This window comes from Malus sylvestris, chromosome 9 (assembly GCF_916048215.2).
Source record: "Malus sylvestris chromosome 9, drMalSylv7.2, whole genome shotgun sequence".
Taxonomy (NCBI): Eukaryota; Viridiplantae; Streptophyta; class Magnoliopsida; order Rosales; family Rosaceae; genus Malus; species Malus sylvestris.
The window spans coordinates 29,561,572-29,581,693 of NC_062268.1; the positions used below are offsets into that span (position 1 = coordinate 29,561,572).

Here is a 20,122-nt window from a genome sequence, read left to right on the forward strand (position 1 = left end):
GTTTTTGTCCAACATGGTTCACCTTGATGTTTTACCACAAGAAGTTGTCATTTTGATCTGTCTGTATCTCTTACTTTGCAAATTTTCCTATTATATTTTTCTAGGATGTTTGCTTACTGATGCAATATGATTCTTTTGATAATGATATGAAAAAATGGGATGGGAGGATCCACGTATGTGTAAGGAGGTAAGAATGGCAACAACTTTCATTTTGTGAGATTGAATATTTGAACCAATCTGCCAGGTTGACTTGGTGACTAGGCTTATAATTAAGTTAGGTTTTGTTTCATGTCCAAATATCTAGAATCTGTTTTTCGTTTTGGTTTATCACCTTCAATATCTTTTTCTATTTTTTCATTATAAATGGATTATCATCTTCCTACACCCAGTAGATTTGATCATAACTTATGCGTGTTTTGAGGCATCAAATGATCAAATCTGAACATTTGATGCCTCAAAACATGAATGAGTTACGATCAAATCTACTGGGTGTAGGTACGATCAAATCTACTGGGTGTAGGGAGATGATAATCCATTTATAATGAAAAAAAAAAAAAAAAAGATATTGAAGGGGATCAACCAAAATGAAAAACTAATTCTAGATATCTGGACAAGAAACAAAACCCAACTTAACTATAAACCTAGTCACCAAGTCAACCTGGCAGATTGGTTCAAATATTTAATCTCACAAAATGAAAGCTCTCGCCATACTTACCTACTTACACATACGTGGATCCTCCCGTCCCAATCTTTTCATATCATTCTACAAAGATTTATCAGAAGAATCATATTGCATCAGTAAGCAACATCCTGAAAAAATATAATAGGAAAATTTGCAAAATAAGAGATACAGACAAATCAAAATGACAACTTCTTGTGGTAAAACATCAAGGTCAACCATGTTGGACAAAAACCACAAAAACAGAAGCAAACCTCAATATAAACATATAGATTATGCTTGCATTACCTCTCACTTTATGCCCAACAACAACCGAACAAAACACACAACATCATTCCAACAACTCGCTGCATACAAAACCCCTCGTGGTCCCCCTCCTTCTTGTCTACGTACACGTCACAATTGCCTTTGCACCAACATCTCAAATATTGGACGAAAGGTAACCCCATATTGTCTCCCCACATTAACAAGATCAGGAGAAACATCGACTACGATACCAACCTCGGCACTTAAAAGCCCAAGAAGGTCGTCGACACAATTTCCAATGCAAATTGTCATGTTGGGAGTTGGCTAGCTTAGTTAGTTTTTCTAGTACTATAGGATACTTCATCAGATCTGTGACCTCACCAGTTGAAATGTCTTTCTCAAAAATCATATGACTTGCCCATATTTTCGTTGTCACATCTGCACCACAGGCAGTAATTAAAAAACATATGAGGAAAACCAAAGCACACACGATCACAAAGGACTATGCAAAGCATACTGACCTTGAAAAATGAAACTGAGGAATTGTTCAGAATAGTTGAAGGAATAAACGCAGGATGAGACATTAATCAAAGCACCATAAGCGCCCATTTTTTCCTCCAACCCCAATTCCCAGACCAAAGACTCAAACTCCGATTTCACAAACAGCTTTCCCTCAACCTCTTCCTCAAAATTCTCTAGCATCTGATAGCCACTAACACCGGCCAACCTTTTTGACCCTTCAACCTGTTTGTGCAAGTGGTCCCTTAGAAGTGAAAGGGTCATAAATGCTTCTTTCACAGTTGTGTAGTTATAGGGGGCCGGGACAGGGTGTAGTTATAGGGTGCCGGATCATACTCTTTTTCAGCATCAACAAGAAGACCAAGACTGAATGATGGCTTGCAGCCCCTGGAAAAGGTTATGGCAGTAGATGCTCGACATAATATTGATATAACAATCCGCAATCGCTTCAAATATAGAATCATCCATGTCCCAAAATATGAGGGGTTCAAAGCATCTGTCCAAAAGACTTTCAGTCACTCCAACCATCTCCTGCAACTCGCAAGTAGTAATGCAGTGAACCGTGAACATAATATTACAAAAAGAAAAGAAAACGAAAGAAGAAAATAGAAAACAAAAACAGCAAACCTTAAACTGATGTGAACAATGAAAATTAACCCAATTCATTGTTGCACAGTTTGGAATAAGCTGTAGTTGTCGAGCCATGAAATAAAAGAGATGGAACAAAGGGGCCACCATATCTGTAGCATGAGCCAATTGAATTCTTCTCCCATCCTCGGAAGCTGCTCTTGCAAAGAGTTGAGCAGCACTTGTCAAATTCAACACGAATTGTGAGGCTGGAGTATGATACTCTTCATCCACCAGATAATTGACATTTTCCTCAAGCCGCATATCAACCTGCATAGGCTCGATAAGAAGAATATAAGCTTAAAAGCTAATAAGTGAAGTGCAGAATCTGAATGAAAGAAGCTAGTATGCATTAATTGTCAAACTGCAAATGAATTATTCTTCTTCTTCATTATAAGTGGTTGAACCTTCTATTGAAGTTTGCAGTTTCTTTGGACTGTTACGAAGAATGCATTTACTGAGATACATACAAATACAATTGTGTTTCTTTGAGTTTTTCATGGGTTTGCCGATAGGACACAATTAAAGAATTTTAAACACGTGCCTTAATAAATAAATAAATGAAGACTTAATTATGCTTAGTCTTTCAAGCATGTGCCACAATTTTGAGAAAAGATAAAGCTACACGGTGTCAAAAGAATCAATTATTTAACGAGAAGCTAATAAGAAATAGACTAAATGGTAACTTAATTGGTTTATTTTTCTTTCCAAGATAATAATAACTAAATGCATAGAGTAATTATGATTAGCCTCTCAAACACGTAATTTTATAAAGAGATAATGCTACGCCAGAGGAGATAAAAGGGTGAAAAAGAAAGAAAGCAACTCTTGATAAAAGTTGTGGAGCCAAACAATACCAAATCGACCCTGCATGTTACATTTAACTCCCAACTTGGCAACATTTGAAAATGAAAGCGTCTTGAATTGGGGATGCGGGGTATTGATCCCCGTGCCTCTCGTATGCTAAGCGAATGCTCTCCCATTTGAGCTACATCCCCTTCTTTCGGTTAAATTTGAAAAATGAAAAAGAAAAAGAAAAAAAAAAAAGAAGATATGATTTAGAGGAGCGGAGGGGTGGATTATTTGTAAATGGGTTTCCATAATTACAAAAATTAAAAAAAAATAATCCACGAATCTTGTATTATATAGAACAATTATTGATCAAATCTAGGTTTATAAACATGTATATATATATATACAAATATATACATGTATACAACAACGTGTCAGTTTACCTCGCAACTGCTCTCGATCTGTCGAAGTCCATTAGCTATATCGGCAAGTGTATCCGGCTCCATTGGCTCAGCAGCAAGATCGTTCATGGACTCCAACCTAAATAAATGCAGAGCAGTAACCATTTTAAATCCCTAAACAAGTGAAATTATTAACACAAACAAACCCTAAAGTAAGTCACTCGAAAGACGCACTTGTTAGCAATCTTTTGGATCATGTATATTTCTTTGCACATATATTTTTTCAAAGTTTCCGCGCTCATCATCCCCGTGCATATTCCTATACAAAAGGGAGAATACATCGCTGTAATTACTTGATCCTCGTTTACTACGTTCCACAAACGAGTAGCAGGTTTGTCATTTGAGTTAGGGTCGACGAATCGTCGCCCCTTCGACCCGTCCATGCTAATGTCCGTGACTAAATTCCAGAAAAAGCAAAAGAGACTCAACTGAACTCATTGGAGGTAAGGGAGGCGACGGCGGTTCATTCGCCTTTCTGCCTCAAAAGTCGGAAGGGATTCGGCTGCCCTACTGTAGAACTAAAGTTTGGGCTAAATCACCTCTCGGTGCCTAGGCCCACTTTGTGAACCAAATTTCTCAGGCCTCCCATTTGGTGGAGAAATGTTTTATTGTGCCCGAAACACGAATGACACTCCACGTTTCATTATATAAATGGAGAAAAATTTACTTTTCCTGTTGTTAATCTTTATAACATAAATATCTCACCACTTATATATTGAGATGTGATGTAACACCCAATATTCCAGGTAGGCCTGCCAATTCCTGACACAACCCGATAACCCGACACTAGGCCTGGCAATCGGATCGTGTAAGTCGTATTCGTGTCGTTTTCATGTAACACCTATTATCTTAACGGGTCGTGTCGTGTCACACCCGTTATCTTAACGGGTCCTTAACAGGTCGTGTCACTTTACCCAACCCGACCCGTTATGACCCGTTAAGAAAAATATATATTTTTTCTTAAATTTGCACATACCACACATTGCCATATAAATATTACTTCAAAACATTAAAACACATTTTTTTCTTAAATTTGGACATCCAAATACCCAAAAAAACCATTTTTGTCAGTTATTTCAAAAACAAAAATTAATACTTGATACAGAAAACTTAAAACTAACTGAAACCATGACAATAATTTGATAAAACCGATCTTAGTTAACTGTATAAAAATATGCAGATACTGTATGAAAAAAACAAAATTTTTCTGAAAAAATACCAATTAATTAGCAGCATACAAGAATATTCGAAATCCCAAAAGTCCTAATTCAGAGTCCCTATTCAAAATCCCTAATTCAGAAACCTGAATTTCAGAAATTCCTAATTCCAAAAGCCCTAATTTAGAAACCCTAACCTTTTTCAGTGAGGACTCACTGAGGAGGAGTGCGGAATGAGACCAAGAGCTCGATTCAGGAGCCGGATTTGGGTGGTACTGGTATGGACAGTGGGCGAACCGGTGAGGAGTGAGTGAGGAGACTGAGTGAGGGTGACAGTCTGGGTGAGGTCGAGACTTGAGGACGACAAGGAGAGTGAGCCGGTGAGGTCACTGATCTGAGACGAGGTGAGGCCCGTGAGGAGGGTGAGGCGCCGCGTTCGCGTGAGGCCTCGAAGACGAAGTGATGAAGTCGATCGAAAGAGACAGAATGACTTGAGTCTGAGTTAATGAGACAGAAGAGGAATAGCCTACAATGGACGGCTGAGATTCAATCTCAGCCAATCCAATGGTCATCAATGTTTTAAATTTAATTAAATATATATATGTATATATATATAATTATGAAATGGACGCCTGAGATTAAATCTCAGCCGATCCAATGGTCATCAATTTTTTTAATTTAATTTAATATATATATATAATTATTATAGTTTTTAGGGGTATAAAATTGTTAAATTAATATATATATATATATAATTATTATAGTTTATTCATACTTTTATTAAGTATAATAACATAAGATTTTGTGATATCCACTAGTGTAAATATTCTAAATTGAAGATCGAATTAATTCATTATATTCATATAGGGTCAAGGAATGTAGTTGTCAAAAAAAAATCGGAGTTAAAATGACCGTTAAATCGTGATTTTTCGTTTATAACCGTCGAAAAGTTTTGTCCCGTTACTTGCTCTCTGAATGTTTGTTTTTTGCAATTTTTGGTGTATGCAATCTCGAAGTATATACAAACATGTTTGACGGTTGGATCGTTGAAACTAGTTTCGTAGAATGAGTATCCCATCAAAACAATAGATTCACTAATACTTAAGAGTTTATTCATACTTTTATTAAGTATAATATAAGATTTTGTGGTATCCACTAGTGTAAATATTTTAAATTGAAGATCGAATTCAATCATTGTATTCATATAGGGTCAAGGAGTGTAGTTGTAAAAAATCATCAAAATCGGAGTTAAAATGACCGTTAAATCGTGATTTTTCGTTTATAACCGTCGAAAATTTTTGTCCCGTTACTTGCTCTCTGAATGTTTGTTTTTTTCAATTTTGGCGTATGCGATCTCGAAGTATATACAAACATGTTTGACGGTTGGATCATTGAAACTAGTTTTGTAGAATGAGTATCCCATCAAAACAATAGATTCACTAATACTTAAGAGTTTATTCATACTTTTATTAAGTATAACATAAGATTTTGTGGTATCCACTAGTGTAAATATTTTAAATTGAAGATCGAATTCAATCATTGTATTCATATAAGGTCAAGGAGTGTAGCTGCAAAAAATCATTAAAATCAGAGTTAAAATGACCGTTAAATCGTGATTTTTCTTTTTATAACCGTCAAAAAGTTTTGTCCCGTTACTTGATCTCTGAATGTTTGTTTTTTGCAATTTTTGGTGTATGCGATCTCGAAGTATATACAAACATGTTTGACAGTTGGATCGTTGAGATTAGTTTCATATAATTTGTATCCCATGAAGTTCAATGGTGTGTGTGTGTGTGTATATATATATATTTATTTATTAAGTAGATTTAAATCTATTTATTTTGTATGTATAATTATTATAGTTTTTAGGGGTATAAAATTTAATTTAAAAGTTAATATATATATATATATAATTATTATAGTTAATATTTTGGGTATAATTATTATAGTATATATAATTATTATAATTATTATAGTTAATTTAATATATATATATATAATTATTATAGTTTTTAGGGGTATAAAATTGTTAAATTAATATATATAATTATTATAGTATTTTTTTAGGGTTATAAAATTATTAAATTAATATTCTGCTTATCGTGTATCGTGTTACCCACGTGTATACCCGAACAAACCCGTTATCTTAATAGGTGCTTATCGGGTTACCCGATAACGACCCGTTTCGTTATCGTGTCGACCCGAACACCTGTTAATTTCGTGTCGTGTCGTGTCGGGTTATCGGGTCGTGTCAGGAATTGCCAGGCCTACCCGACACGACACGATATGAAATTAACAGGTGCTCATGTCGACAAGATAAAGAATCGGATCGTTATCGGATAACCTGATAAGCACCTGTTAATATAACGGATTGGTTCGGGTATACGCTTGAAAAACACAATACACGATAAGCAAAATATTAATTTAATAATTTTATAACCCTAAAAAAATACTATAATAATTATATATATTAATTTAATAATTTTATATCTCTAAAAACTATAATAATTATATATATATATATATATTAAATTAAATATACATACCATTCAATTTCTTAAGTGTTATAATACAAAATAAATAAATTTAAATCCACTTAATATATATATATATATATATATATTACAGAGCTACATTCTGATTTAACGGTTATCAACGAAAAATCACAATTTAACGGTTATTTTAACTCTGATTTTAATGATTTTTTATAGCTACACTCCTTGACCTTATATCAATACAATGAATGAACTCGATTTTCAATTTAAAATATTTACACTAATCGATACCACATAATCTTATGTTATACTTAATGAATGTATAAATAAACTCGAAGTGTTAGCGAATGTATCCAATAGGATACACATTCTACAAAACTTATTTCAACGATCCAACCATCAAACTTGTTTGTATATGTTTCAAGATCGCATACGCCAAAAATCGCAAAAAACAAACATTCAGAGATGAAATAGCGGAACAAAACTTTTCAACGATTATCAGAGAAAAATCACGATTTAACGGTTATTTGAACTCCGATTTTGATTATTTTTTACAGCTACACTCCTTGACTCTATATGAATACAATGAATGAACTCGATCTTTAATTTAAAATATTGAATACTACAAAATCTTATGTTATACTTAATGAAAATATGAATAAACAAGTGTTAGTGAATCTATTGTTTTGATAGGATACGCATTCTACGAAACTAATTTTGACGATCCAACCGTCAAACATGTTTATATATACTTCAAGATCGCATACGCCGAAAATTGCAAAAAACAAACATTTAGAGATCAAGTAACTGGACAAACTTTTTCGACAGTTATTAACGAAAAATCACAATTTAACGGTTATTTTAATTCCGATTTTGATGAGACTTTATATGAATACAATGAATGAATTCAATCTTCAATTTAAAATGTTTACACCAGTGGATACCACAAAATCTTATGTTATACTTAATGAAAGTATAAATAAACTCTTAGGTGTTAGTGAATCCATAGTTTTGATGAGATACGCATTCTATGAAACTAATTTCAACGATCCAACCGTCAAACTTGTTTGTATATACTTCAAGATCGCATACGCCAAAAATCACAAAAAACAAACATTTAGAGATCAAGTAAATAGACAAAACTTTTCAACGGTTATCAACGAAAAATCACGATTTAACGGTTATTTTAACTCCGATTTTAATGATTTTTTACAGCCACACTCTTTGACCCTATATGAATACAATGAATGAATTCAATCATCAATTTTAAATATTTACACTAGTGGATCATGATGATCGATGAAAATTGAGGATTTTGTAAAAGGAATAACATGCAAGCTTTGAATTTTATTGGCAAGGTTTAAACTTTTGAGAATGGCTTCACAACCTCAAAAACAAAAACTCTTTCATTTTTCATATCCTTGCACATTTCATATTTTTTAATAGACTAGTAGTGTATGGATGTTTATTTATTAGGGTCTTATTTTCGAGCGTAGATGTAGTACTTAAACGACAAATGTGTTTTAATGTTTTGAAGTAATATTTATGTGGTAATGTATGGTATGTGCAAATTTAAGAAAAAAAAATATATTTTTCTTAACAGGTCAAGTCACTTTACCCAAAGTGACCCAAGCTGTTAAGGACCCGTTAAGATAACGGATGTGATACGACACGACCCGTTAAGATAACAGGTGTTATACGAAAACGACAAACATGACTCGTTTGCCAGGCCTAGTTCCAAGCACACTGAGAAATATCTCCATTTGGTGTCCTGGTTTTCACGAAACAAACTAAAAGTATATTTAACAAATAAAACTTCAACATTTTACTATTTTGAATGTAGTTGCTTTCCAGATGCTCTCGGATGAATAAAACACATTTAAGTCGAATAAATTCAACACAATTATGAACAAACAAAGGGATACATGAGTGAATGAGGTCGATAAGATAAGCAGTTTTGCTTTTACATACAGAAACATAATAGACAATGTTTTTTAGCGAATTATGGACAAAGCTTAATATTCAAATGCAATGAAGTGGAAAACAAAATCCAATTCTAGGATGAATGGGTGAGCATGACTCTCAAAGCTGGTTTATGTTTAAATTAGTGAATCACCATAAACTTTGCTGGTTGATTTTCACTCATGGCCTATTTTTTATTCAAGTTCCTGTAAACAAAATTGGTCTTTTAACATGCTCTTTTCTAAATTTAAAAATGATCGTTATTGGTAAATAAATTCAAATCCCAAATCAAAAACTCAGTATTGGCCACACAAAAATAGCTCAAATTGATCATTTACGAACATTGACCATAAATCAAACACTAATTTACATTAAGATAACCAAATGATTGATGAAAACAAAGCACATTGAATTGAATTACACAAAGAAATGGACAAATCGAACAGAGAATACCTGCTGATACCTGCTGAGGAAAATCACCATTTTCCATCTGTGAATTGATTATCAACTTTGCTGCACGATGAAGACGTGTAGGGTCTCTTTCTGCCTGTCCTGCATGAATTAAACCCATAATAGCCCAAGCTGTGTGCACTAAATTTGATCGGTTTCTTTCAAGAGGAACGTACTCCTGTATCACCCGCAACAGAGTGAAATATTTTTGTTTAAGACAGTGAGATTAATTATGAATCCTAGAGCTAGCTTCAACATAATCCACCTCCCATATCTTACCTTTTTGGACATGAAAGGTAGCTCTCTCCCCAACCACCGTTCTCTTTCTGGATTGCGAGCAAAAAACTAATGGCTTTGCTCATGGCTGCACAATTGCTGAAAGTCTTGCCAGCAGCGGTTAGCCCCCCAAGAGCAAACCAGGTACCATATGTGTAGCAAACTCCCCAATTCCCGTACCTGTGCAAATGTTCTTAACTAAGTTATTTTTCTGCTCCAATTGTTAATCAAAGAAAATGTATATAATCAAATTTTGATTTTAAAATATGATATACCATGAACCATCTGCCATTTGTGTATTTTCCAGGTACTGTGCAGCATTGGTAATAAATTGATCAATCTCTTTCTTCCTGGGGCCAGGTCACAACTTCTTAAACAAAACTATAGCCTGAATTGCAGATGAAGTACATTCAACATATTCATGCTCAACCACAATGTCAGCGAAGAATTCTGTGGGATTCAACATGAGAAAAAAGAAAAGAGAATATCCAGTAGGTATACTAATTAATAACGCCTTCAAAAACTTTAGTTTCATACGCATCAGACTAAGTTCAACAACATGACTTCAATTCTTTAAAATTCTTACTTCTAACCATTCTGCTGCTCCTGCTGGTTCCCAGGTTGCTAAACCACTGTTCTTACTCTACAATGAGCCAGAGATTTTTAATGAGTAGAGAGACCTAATAGACCATGCAGTGAAGAATAAATGTCTTGAAATGCTAAAAGATTTTTAAAGTAAAGCAGCCATGCATTAGATCCAAATTTGATTACGGCAGGGAACCAAAATGCAACTAAAACTCATATAATATTTGCTTTTATATACATTCAAGTGAGCTGGCATAAAAACACATTGTTTAATGAGTGGGAAGAAATTGAATGTCTTTGATTAGAAAGAGATGGATTCCAAAAAAGTTCTGTTTCCTTAAGAAAATGCAGTTCACACAAATAATATGTGTCCTGCAGTGTAGGCAGCCATTTCAACAGGTAATTAAAAACATAAAGGGTTGAGGACTTGTTCAAGTAGCTAATTTTGTAACCACAACTGTTCAAAGGCAACCTGCATTGGTTCCATTATAATATAACAGAATAGAAACTCTCAGCATAAAACAGTAAGAATGCATAGGGTCTGATTCTTAGAGCATACAAAAGGAAAATTCTTAGAAATATAGAACATATAAGTTGGAATAGGTTTAGCAATAGTTTCTTTCAAAACCTGTGTGGAACATGTAAAAGAAGACAAATATAGGAAAGGAGATATGGCAATCCATAGAAATAAAAGACCAGCATAACTAAGTAATTCTAGAATACCATACCTCAACAGCAATGCGGCCTCTTAAAACCCGCCCTTTATCAATTCCCCACGTGAGACATTCAGTGTTGCGTTTCCCTTCTTTATTAGTAAAATATATATCAGGATTCTTTTGGCCAATTTCTGTCACCCAGTGAGGAAGTGGGATATGTACATCATCCCCGACATTGCCTCCACACTAGTGGAATGACATCACGACCTACACCAATATACAGTAGGACAATGCACACCATATCCAACATGCATATTCAAAGAAAATATGTAAAGCAGAAAATCTCTCTTTTTTGAAATGAGTTTAACTGATAGCCTCACAAACTAATTTACAAAAAGGAAAGCTAGCAGTAGGTTACTTTTCAGCAATCTACTCAAGACTATTATGCCCCTTACCTAAGACAACAGTCAGAATAAACTTATTTTATATACAATGCAAGCCAAAAGAAGCAAAACCCTTAGCTAAAATCAAATGAACTTGCCGAAAAGGGAAGTACCTTCTTCATCCGGGTTTTGATTTCAGATTTCTGGGATTTGTTGTAAATCCTCCTCTTTTCGGCCTTCTGATCTCTCTTCACGGCAGAGTCAGGCTTCTTCATGGCAACCTCACAAACAACGAAATGTCAAATCGGCCTCTGATGTGGGCTCACAGCCACATACCCTGAAAATAGTCAAGAACCTGCCCCAACAATTAAAAACAGACGAAGACAACATGATTGAAGAACACAGATCAGAATTAGAAGTGATCTAATTTTGGGAAAACCATATAGAAGTTACCTGATGCACTTAGGAATCGTTTTTTACCAGCTTCGACACGGCCTTCATGCTATATGAGAGAAAGCTGAAGTTATAATCCTCCAATGGTGCCCTGCAACCTCAGTTTCATAACTCAAGCCCACATGTGAATAGCCAATGTTTTTCTTCTGTATGTAGAACCAAATTGCACTGCATATTCCTATGAAACAACTTATTGCTGGTTTGTTCAAGATCTCAAAAATCAATGGCCTACCCATCTGTGCCAACCCTTATTTCTCAAGGATGTTTGAACTCAACCTATACTATCCCAAAACCACAACTTCCACAACTGTAGTAAGCTGCAGACGAATCAAGACCACTTTTGCACTACCAAACATGGCATGTATACAGCTCCTTCAAAGTTCATAAATCAAAGGGCTTCCTCAAAACTGCTTAACTGTTTTGGAAACTCAGAAAACAGTTCATAGATTTAGAATTACCCAGATCAAATACCTTCAATAAAATGTGATGATTCACAACACCCACCACCCAAAATGTGCACAAAACATCAACCCTAGAAATAGGAAGGGAACTTTGGGATTCAATTCAAAATCACCTCTCTAACGAATTTAATAACCTCTAGGTTCCTGAAATAATTAGATCAGAGTAATTAGAGTTTTGCAGACATGGAACTTACTTATTCACAATTGTATAGGGAGTGATAAAGGTCGAAAAAGACTGATTAGAACCTTAAAACGTATGAAAATAATAAGGGAAAATGTAATATTGGGGAAATTTGTTAAGAATTGTCGTGAATGAAATGAATCTGGATTCAGAGAACAATCTAAAATTAGGGTTTTTATCTTCAAGTCAGATAGAGAGTGACAGAAATAAACCAAGATCAACACATGAATGGACTTAAATTTGTAATTGCGTAAGACCCCAAATCAGTGAAATACAAGAGTAGTGAGAGTGAGACGAAGGCAGATGCTGTGCTGTGAAGAAGATCCGTGGAGGAAGCAGATGGCTGTGAACCAATTGAATCCTCAATGTTTTCTGTGAAACAATCGAATCCTCAATTGAATCCTCAATGTTTTCTCTTATATATGAATCGTATAATCATGCTTGCACGTTCAGCAATCCGATTGTCTGTTATGATACCAACCGGCGCCGGAGAATCAACCAGAACCGGTAGCTATGAAAGGGAGAGAAGGTGAAAGGATAGAGAGAGAACCAAAGAGAATTATAAATTGATTTTTCCAAAAGTTGCCATTACAAAAATTTCGGGAGCATGTATATCCCACATGCCTGCAATTCCCCAATACAAAAGTGCCACCTGGATAATGACTGAAAATTACTAAAACTTTCTACTAAGTATTGGCCCATTACAATAGAACCCCATACTTTTAACCCCTTACAATTATGCCTTTTAACTACCTTACACTTTAGTCCTCACTACTATTAACTAAAACCTCACTGTGACTAAGGCAATCACGATTAGTTCATAACAATACCTTCACCTTAGAGAACCTTGTCCACAAGGTTTTAGAGAGGAAATGAGGGATATTCGGCTTTGAACTCATTAAAATCCTCTCAGGTCGCCTCTGATTCCTCTTGCTCTTGCCACTGTACTAGTAATTGAACTCCAGCAACATCTCCTTTCTTATAGATTCTCCTTGCCAACACTGCAACAGGTACATTCCCTACTAATCCATCTTTATCAACCTGTGGCAGGACAGTCTGTGGTGTCACTCTAGTTTCCAGGTGTTTCTTCAATTGACTCACATGGAAAACAGGGTGGATTTTTGTGTTTGGTGGTAGGTTCAGTTTATAGGCCACATTTCCAACCTTCTCACAAATCTCATAAGGACCATAGTATCGTGGCAGGAGCTTATGGTAGCGGTGAGGAGATAGGGTCTGCAATTGATAAGGAATCAGTTTCAAATACACAAATTCCCCAACTTCAAATTGCCTCTCAGTTCTTTTCTTATCTTGCTGCACCTTCATGCGATTCTGAGCCAATTCCAGGTTGTGTTTTAGCATGGATAAGACCTTATCCCTTTCCATTAAACCTTGTCCCACGGCTTCCACTCTTGCAGTACCTAATTCATAGGGTAGAACTTGGGGAGGAGGATAGCCATAAACAAGTTCGAAAGGTGTGAATTTGGCAGATGAGTGGTAGGAAGTGTTAAAGCACCACTCGGCCCAGGGAAACCATTGTACCCACTTCTTTGGTTGACCCCCCACAAAACACCTTAAATAGGTTTCAAGACACCGGTTCATCACTTCAATCTGCCCATCAGTTTGGGGGTGGTAACCAGAGCTCATACATAGTTTGGATCCTTGTAATTTAAACAATTCTCGCCAAAAAGCACTGACAAAAATAGGATCTCGATCACTGACCACTGAGCTTGGTATGCCATGAAGTTTCAACACATTGTCAATAAAGGCCTGAGCCACTGTGATTGCCGTATATGGGTGGGACATTGCTATGAAGTGAGCACTCTTGGACAGCCTGTCAACCACCACTAATATCACAGATTTTCCTTTGCATAAAGGCAGTCCTTCTATGAAATCCATGCTAATGTCGGTCCAAACTCTTTGGGGGATAGGCAAAGGTTGCAACAACCCTGGTGGAGAAATGGTTTCCACTTTGTTTTGTTGGCACACTTGACATTTTGCCACATAAGTCTTGATATCTCTCTTCATTCCCTGCCAATAGAAGCCTCTCTTGACCCTTTGGTATGTTTTAAGTACTTCTTGGTGACCAGCAGAAGGAGTACAATGGTATTCTGCTAAAATGTTCCTTTTCCACTCAGAGTGAGGACTCAACACCACTCTGCGTTTGTAAAGCAAAAATCCGTTGTCAATAGTGTACTTGCCCAAAGAAGAATCACTTGTGCCCTTGAGTGCTGAGTCAAGAACTTCTTTTTTCTTTGTTTTGATCCACTCATCTTGTTCAGTGTTTCTTCTTAAGTCATCAATCCATTCATGGTATGGGTAAGAAATGGCATAGCATGCTCCCGTTGACTCCAACGAGTCTTGTAGCCTAGGCACCCCATGTAACTTGGATAAGGCATCGGCTGCTGCATTTTGGGAGCCATTTTTTAACTGTATCTCATAATCATACCCCAACAATTTAGATACCCATTTCTGTTGGATTGCAGTATTAGCTCGTTGGTGTAGGAAATATTTAAGACTGTTATGATCAGTCTTAATTATGAAATGACGGCCTTGTAGATAATTCTGCCACTTCCGTACTGCATAAACCACTGCAATTAGTTCTCTTTCATAGGTGGAGAGTGCTTGATTTCGTGGACCTAGTGATCGGCTTGAAAAAGCAATAGGCCTTCCTCCTTGTTATAGTACAGCTCCAATACCACAGCCTGAGGCATCACACTCTAATTCAAAAAGCTTGGAGAAATCGGGTAGTGCCAACACCTGTGGAGAAACCATAGCTATTTTAAGCTTGTTAAAAGCTTGTTGAGTGTCGGCATCCCAATGAAAACCATCATTCTTTGTCAAGTGGTATAAAGGCTGGCAAATCTTGCCAAAGCCTGGTACGAATTTGTGATAGTAGCTTGTTAAACCCAGGAACCCCTTGAGTTCCTTGATGTTTCTTGGTGCAGGCCAACTTTGTATAGCTTCAATTTTTTGAGGGTCAGGTGCCACTCCTTCCTTAAAGACAATGTGACCCAAGTACTCAACTCTATTTTGGCCAAATAAGCATTTAGATTTCTTGAAGAAGAGTTGATTGGTCTGTAATATCTTAAACACCATCTGCAAATGGGCTAAATGGGATTCCTAGGTCCGACTATAAACAAGAATGTCATCAAAGAAGACTAACACACATTTTCTCAAATGGGGTTTAAATAAAGCATTCATTAAACCTTGAAATGTGGCAGGGGCGTTTGTAAGCCCAAAAGGCATAACTAGGAACTCATAGTGTCCTTCATGAGTCCTAAATGCAGTCTTTTCAATGTCCCAGGTTGCATTAAGATCTGATGATATCCAGATCGTAAGTCTAGTTTAGAGAAATAGAGAGACCCATGCAACTCATCCAGCAGGTCATCAATAAGGGGTATGGGATATTTATCCTTAATAGTGAGGGCATTGAGCTCCCTATAGTCAATGCACATTCTCCAAGTGCCTTCTTTCTTTTTTACTAGTAACATAGGGAAAGAAAATGGACTATGGCTTGGCCTTATGAAACCTGCCTCCAGCAACTCCTGAACTGCCTTTTCTATTTCTGTTTTTTGCAATGGACCATAGTGGTAGGGTCGGATGTTTGGGGGTTTGGCACCTTGCACCAAAGGAATATGGTGATCATGGTCTCTCGGTGGAGGAAGCTTGGTAGGTAAGACAAATAGTGCCTCAAACTTACCCAAGAGTTGCTGCAGCTCCTGCAACTGCACTGAACTTAAGTCACAGGATTCTAGTTTCTCTTCTTCCATGAAATACAAAAGTAACCCCAAGTTAGAATTAACTAGCTCCTTGTGCTGCAACTCAGGGTGATCAGTTTCTATATTGTCTTCCACAACTTCAGAATCCATCACATCCATCATCAATAGTTGTTTAAAACCACACTTATGCCCCATTACCCATTTATTAGGGCAAAACCAGCATTCCCCTCGCGCTCTTTTCCTCTGGATCTCCTCCGGGGTTAGCTTCTTAATAGCAAGGTTGCTAGTGTGTGGCACAGTATGGGAGGAAGGTGGAACAATGGTTGAAAAGGGTTTAGAAGCTGTATGGTTTCGAGAGGGGGCCGATTTTAGCTCTGTGAGCTTGGTATCAAGCTGCACCGCAATGGCAATCGCCTCATGGACATTGGTCGGTTTTAACAATTTGACATCATAGCGAAGTTCTTTTTTCAACCCCCCTAAAAAGCAACTTTGTAACAGAAGAAGGCTAATATCAGGTGATCTAGTAGCTAAGCGGCGAAATTTAATGATATAATCACGAAGAGTACCTAGCTGGCAAAGTTTGAAGAGAACCTCGGCACTATCGTCGAAAGCAGATGGGCCAAACTCGCGACAAATGGCTTTTGTAAACCCCAGCCAAGTGGGGGTGGTGGTGATGCAGTCCATCAAACGGAACTAGTAAAGAAGCGCACCTTCAAAATGAAAGGAGGCCGTGAGAACACATTGAGCATCTGGAATCCCATAGAAGGAGAAGAACTGTTCGGCTTTGTAAATCCAAGCAAGGATATCATCACCGTCAGTGAATCTGGGAAAGTCGAGGCGCTGTTGCCACGGCGGCCGTGGATTCGGAAGGCCAGGATGAGGCGGTGGTGGGATATGAGCCAGCTCAGTAGGAACAGGTGGATCTGAAGTAGTTGGGATGGATGGACCTTCACCCTCACGACGAAAGGTGAGTTCATGGGTGAGCTCGCAGCGGAAATGCTCAAAATACGCCGGAAGGCGCGCATCGAAATACACTGGAAGGCGCGCATCGAGTTGGGCTGGAAGCTTAGCATCAAAAGCAGAGTTCACTGCCTCGCGGATGATCGATGGAAATTCAGATTCGAAAGCAGCAAAGCAGGCATCCATTGTGGAACGAGTGGTGGGTTTGGAACGGGGCATACAAGGATGGGAAAATCCAGGAACGAAGGGTGATACCAATGTTATGATACCAACCGGCGCCGGAGAATCAACTAGAACCGGTAGCTATGAAAGGGAGAGAAGGTGAAATGATAGAGAGAGAACCAAAGAGAATTATAAATTGATTTTTCCAAAAGTTGCCATTACAATAATTTCGGGAGCATGTATATCCCACATGCCTGCAATTCCCCAATACAAAAGTGCCACCTGGACAAGGACTGACAATTACTAAAACTTTGTACTAAGTATTGGCCCATTACAATCGAACCCCATACTTTTAACCCCTTACAATTATGCCTTTTAACTACCTTACACTTTAGTCCTCACTACTATTAACTAAAACCTCACTGTGACTAAGGCAATCACGATTAGTTCATAACATTGTCGGTCTTTCAACACTTTGGCAGACTTAATCAAATAATAATTTCAATTTTTAGTATAACGTGTGTTACTTGAAGTATATGCGTAGAGTATTTCTTTTTATATATGATTTCTTTTCTTTTTTTAACAAATGATATTGTCCATACTAAGGGGATGAGGTGAGTTTAACCTCACAATAGGCTAGCAATAATGTAATTTAAATTCGCTTTTGGCAATAATCGAAACTAAAACCTCTCACTCACAAGTGAAAAGAAATATCTTTAAACTATTAAGTGTCTTTGATATATGATTTGTATAATCATATGTTTGAACGTCTCTTAATCGGTTATTTTTTCTTATATATGGTTATTCGGTTATATCAAACCCATGCACTTTTTTCTAAGTTTTTAGTGAATAGTGAGTTGACATGCAAGTTTGGTATGTCCAAATTATCGATATAAAAATTAGCGTATCGGAAATTTATGTATTAGCTTACCGACGAAATTTATTTATTAAAATTATTGAATTATCGATTTAGCATTACATAATCATATTTATGTTATCTGTTCATCGTATACTACACTAGTGTTAGTACTTGTTCGGGCCAATGCCAGTCTTCACATGTATGTTCACATCACACCGTACGCTCACTTTGAATCCATTGTAGGTGTCAATCCAGTCCTAAATTGCTATAGGCAATTAGGACTCGTATATGATGCGCATAGCGCCAGTCTTCACGTGATTGCAGTACTAGAGCGTAAATCATTATTACACCCAATCATGTTCGTGTTAGAATACCTCTGCATGAGCTCGTGTGTCAGCATGTGTCAATGAAGACTCGATATTATATGTTCATTTATGCGAGATAGTGTGACTGTTAGATATTATATGTTCATGCTCATGGTTAAGACGTGGGCTTATTCGGTTTGTTGCTTTTACGTGCAATCTAGCGATTTGAGGTCGTGGTGGAATTGAGACCCTTTTTTCAACTCTTGTCACCCATTCCGTAAGCTTAAGGGTATTCTTCAACCTTAATCATTAGGGTGACTACTTTTGGTTTTTTTAATAGAAATTACATTCTCTCTCATTGCCCCACATTGCTTAATATCTGGTCCATAGAGACCCTTAGTAACACTACTAGGAATAATAACTTGGGCGACGGAGGGGAAACTGTCGCGCAAAGGGAAAAACTATCGTTGGAAACATTGGGCAGCGAAGACTCCATCGCACATATTCTGTCGCGCAAAGGTTGTGACGTTAGGCATTGCGTGACGAAGGAAAAGTATTTGTTGCGTAGAATGTAGATCGCACCACGGAAGTCATGGTCATTGCACATAACAAGCGACGAAACTAGGTGTCGACCCCCAAATTGTTGCGCGACGAACACTACTATTCGACCTTCAAACTTTTGTACGACGGACATAGAAGCCATTGTAGTGAGAATTTTAAATTCGTTTTTTAAATAATCTATTATTTATTTTTAAATTAGTTTTATAAATAATTTATTATTTATTATTATTTTTTGTTTATTTAAAAATGAATTTAATGAAAATAAAAATGGTAAATGTAAAGAAGAATATTGAATTGAAAAAATATTGTAAATGTACATACAATCGAAAAAAAATTTTAAATTCAAAAACAATTTAGAATAAAACTAAAGAAAGAAGTCCACGACGTCACAATCGCCGGCTGGTGGGGTTGTTGATGCGCGTGTGGGGGGGGGGGGGGTTGGGAGGTCGTAGTTGCTGCGGCAAGAGGCTAGGAGGTCATAGCTGCTGCGGCAGGGGGCTGAGAAGATGTAGCTACTACGGCGAGGGGCTGGGGGGGTTGGTTCTGGAGTTAGTTAAACATCGGGGAAGTGAATGCCAAAAATCTGAACTGCGCGACGTAATTGGTTCATGAAATTGTTTTAGGCCGCTATCTGAGACTATTGGGTCGCAATCCTCTCTTACAAGCCCGCCACTACAATTGTCAGTGTTTCGACCTGTCCAGTTCTCTGCCTGGAGGATAAGACAGACAGGTCCCGAAGGCGGGCTTTCCCAAGCCCCCGGTGAACATTCACATGCCGACGACCAAGGGTCTGATCAAGTGTGTCGGTCATGATCTGAAACCTAACATCTTCAGGGGGAAACACCTCCTTGATCGGGGTCTCTAGGGGAAGCTGAGAAGCTACCTCCTCCAGGACTGTCTGGCCTTACTCCACCATAATGGACTAGAAAAATGAAAAAAAAAACAAATTAATATGAATATACATGTGATTAATATTAATACAAATTGAATATTATAAATTTGAAAGAACTTACATGAAGTTACTTACTCTGTCAGCTCATCCCTGGGCCGAACGTACACCTCCTTGAACATGTCAATTTCAAGAAACTTTGACCCCCTTGAAATAATTTAAAAAGTGTTAACATAGATTACCAATTGTGTAATAAAGAGAAAAAGATTGAAAACTTAAAATAA

General features: G+C 37.0%; 1 long non-coding RNA gene and 2 pseudogenes across 1 annotated transcript; all 3 read right to left on the minus strand.

The window, feature by feature from the left end:
• Positions 1 to 1,319: 1,319 nt before the first annotated feature.
• On the minus strand, positions 1,320 to 4,021 carry LOC126582359 (uncharacterized; annotated as a pseudogene).
• A 2,730-nt stretch (positions 4,022 to 6,751) lies between these two features.
• Positions 6,752 to 12,766, minus strand: LOC126582360 (uncharacterized; annotated as a pseudogene).
• Positions 12,767 to 19,226: 6,460 nt separating this feature from the next.
• LOC126582368 (uncharacterized) lies at positions 19,227 to 20,040 on the minus strand. The gene is made up of 2 exons (XR_007609485.1): positions 19,963 to 20,040; positions 19,227 to 19,871 (listed from the first exon to the last, which is right to left on the minus strand). It is a non-coding gene; the product is annotated as an uncharacterized LOC126582368 (long non-coding RNA).
• Positions 20,041 to 20,122: the final 82 nt, after the last annotated feature.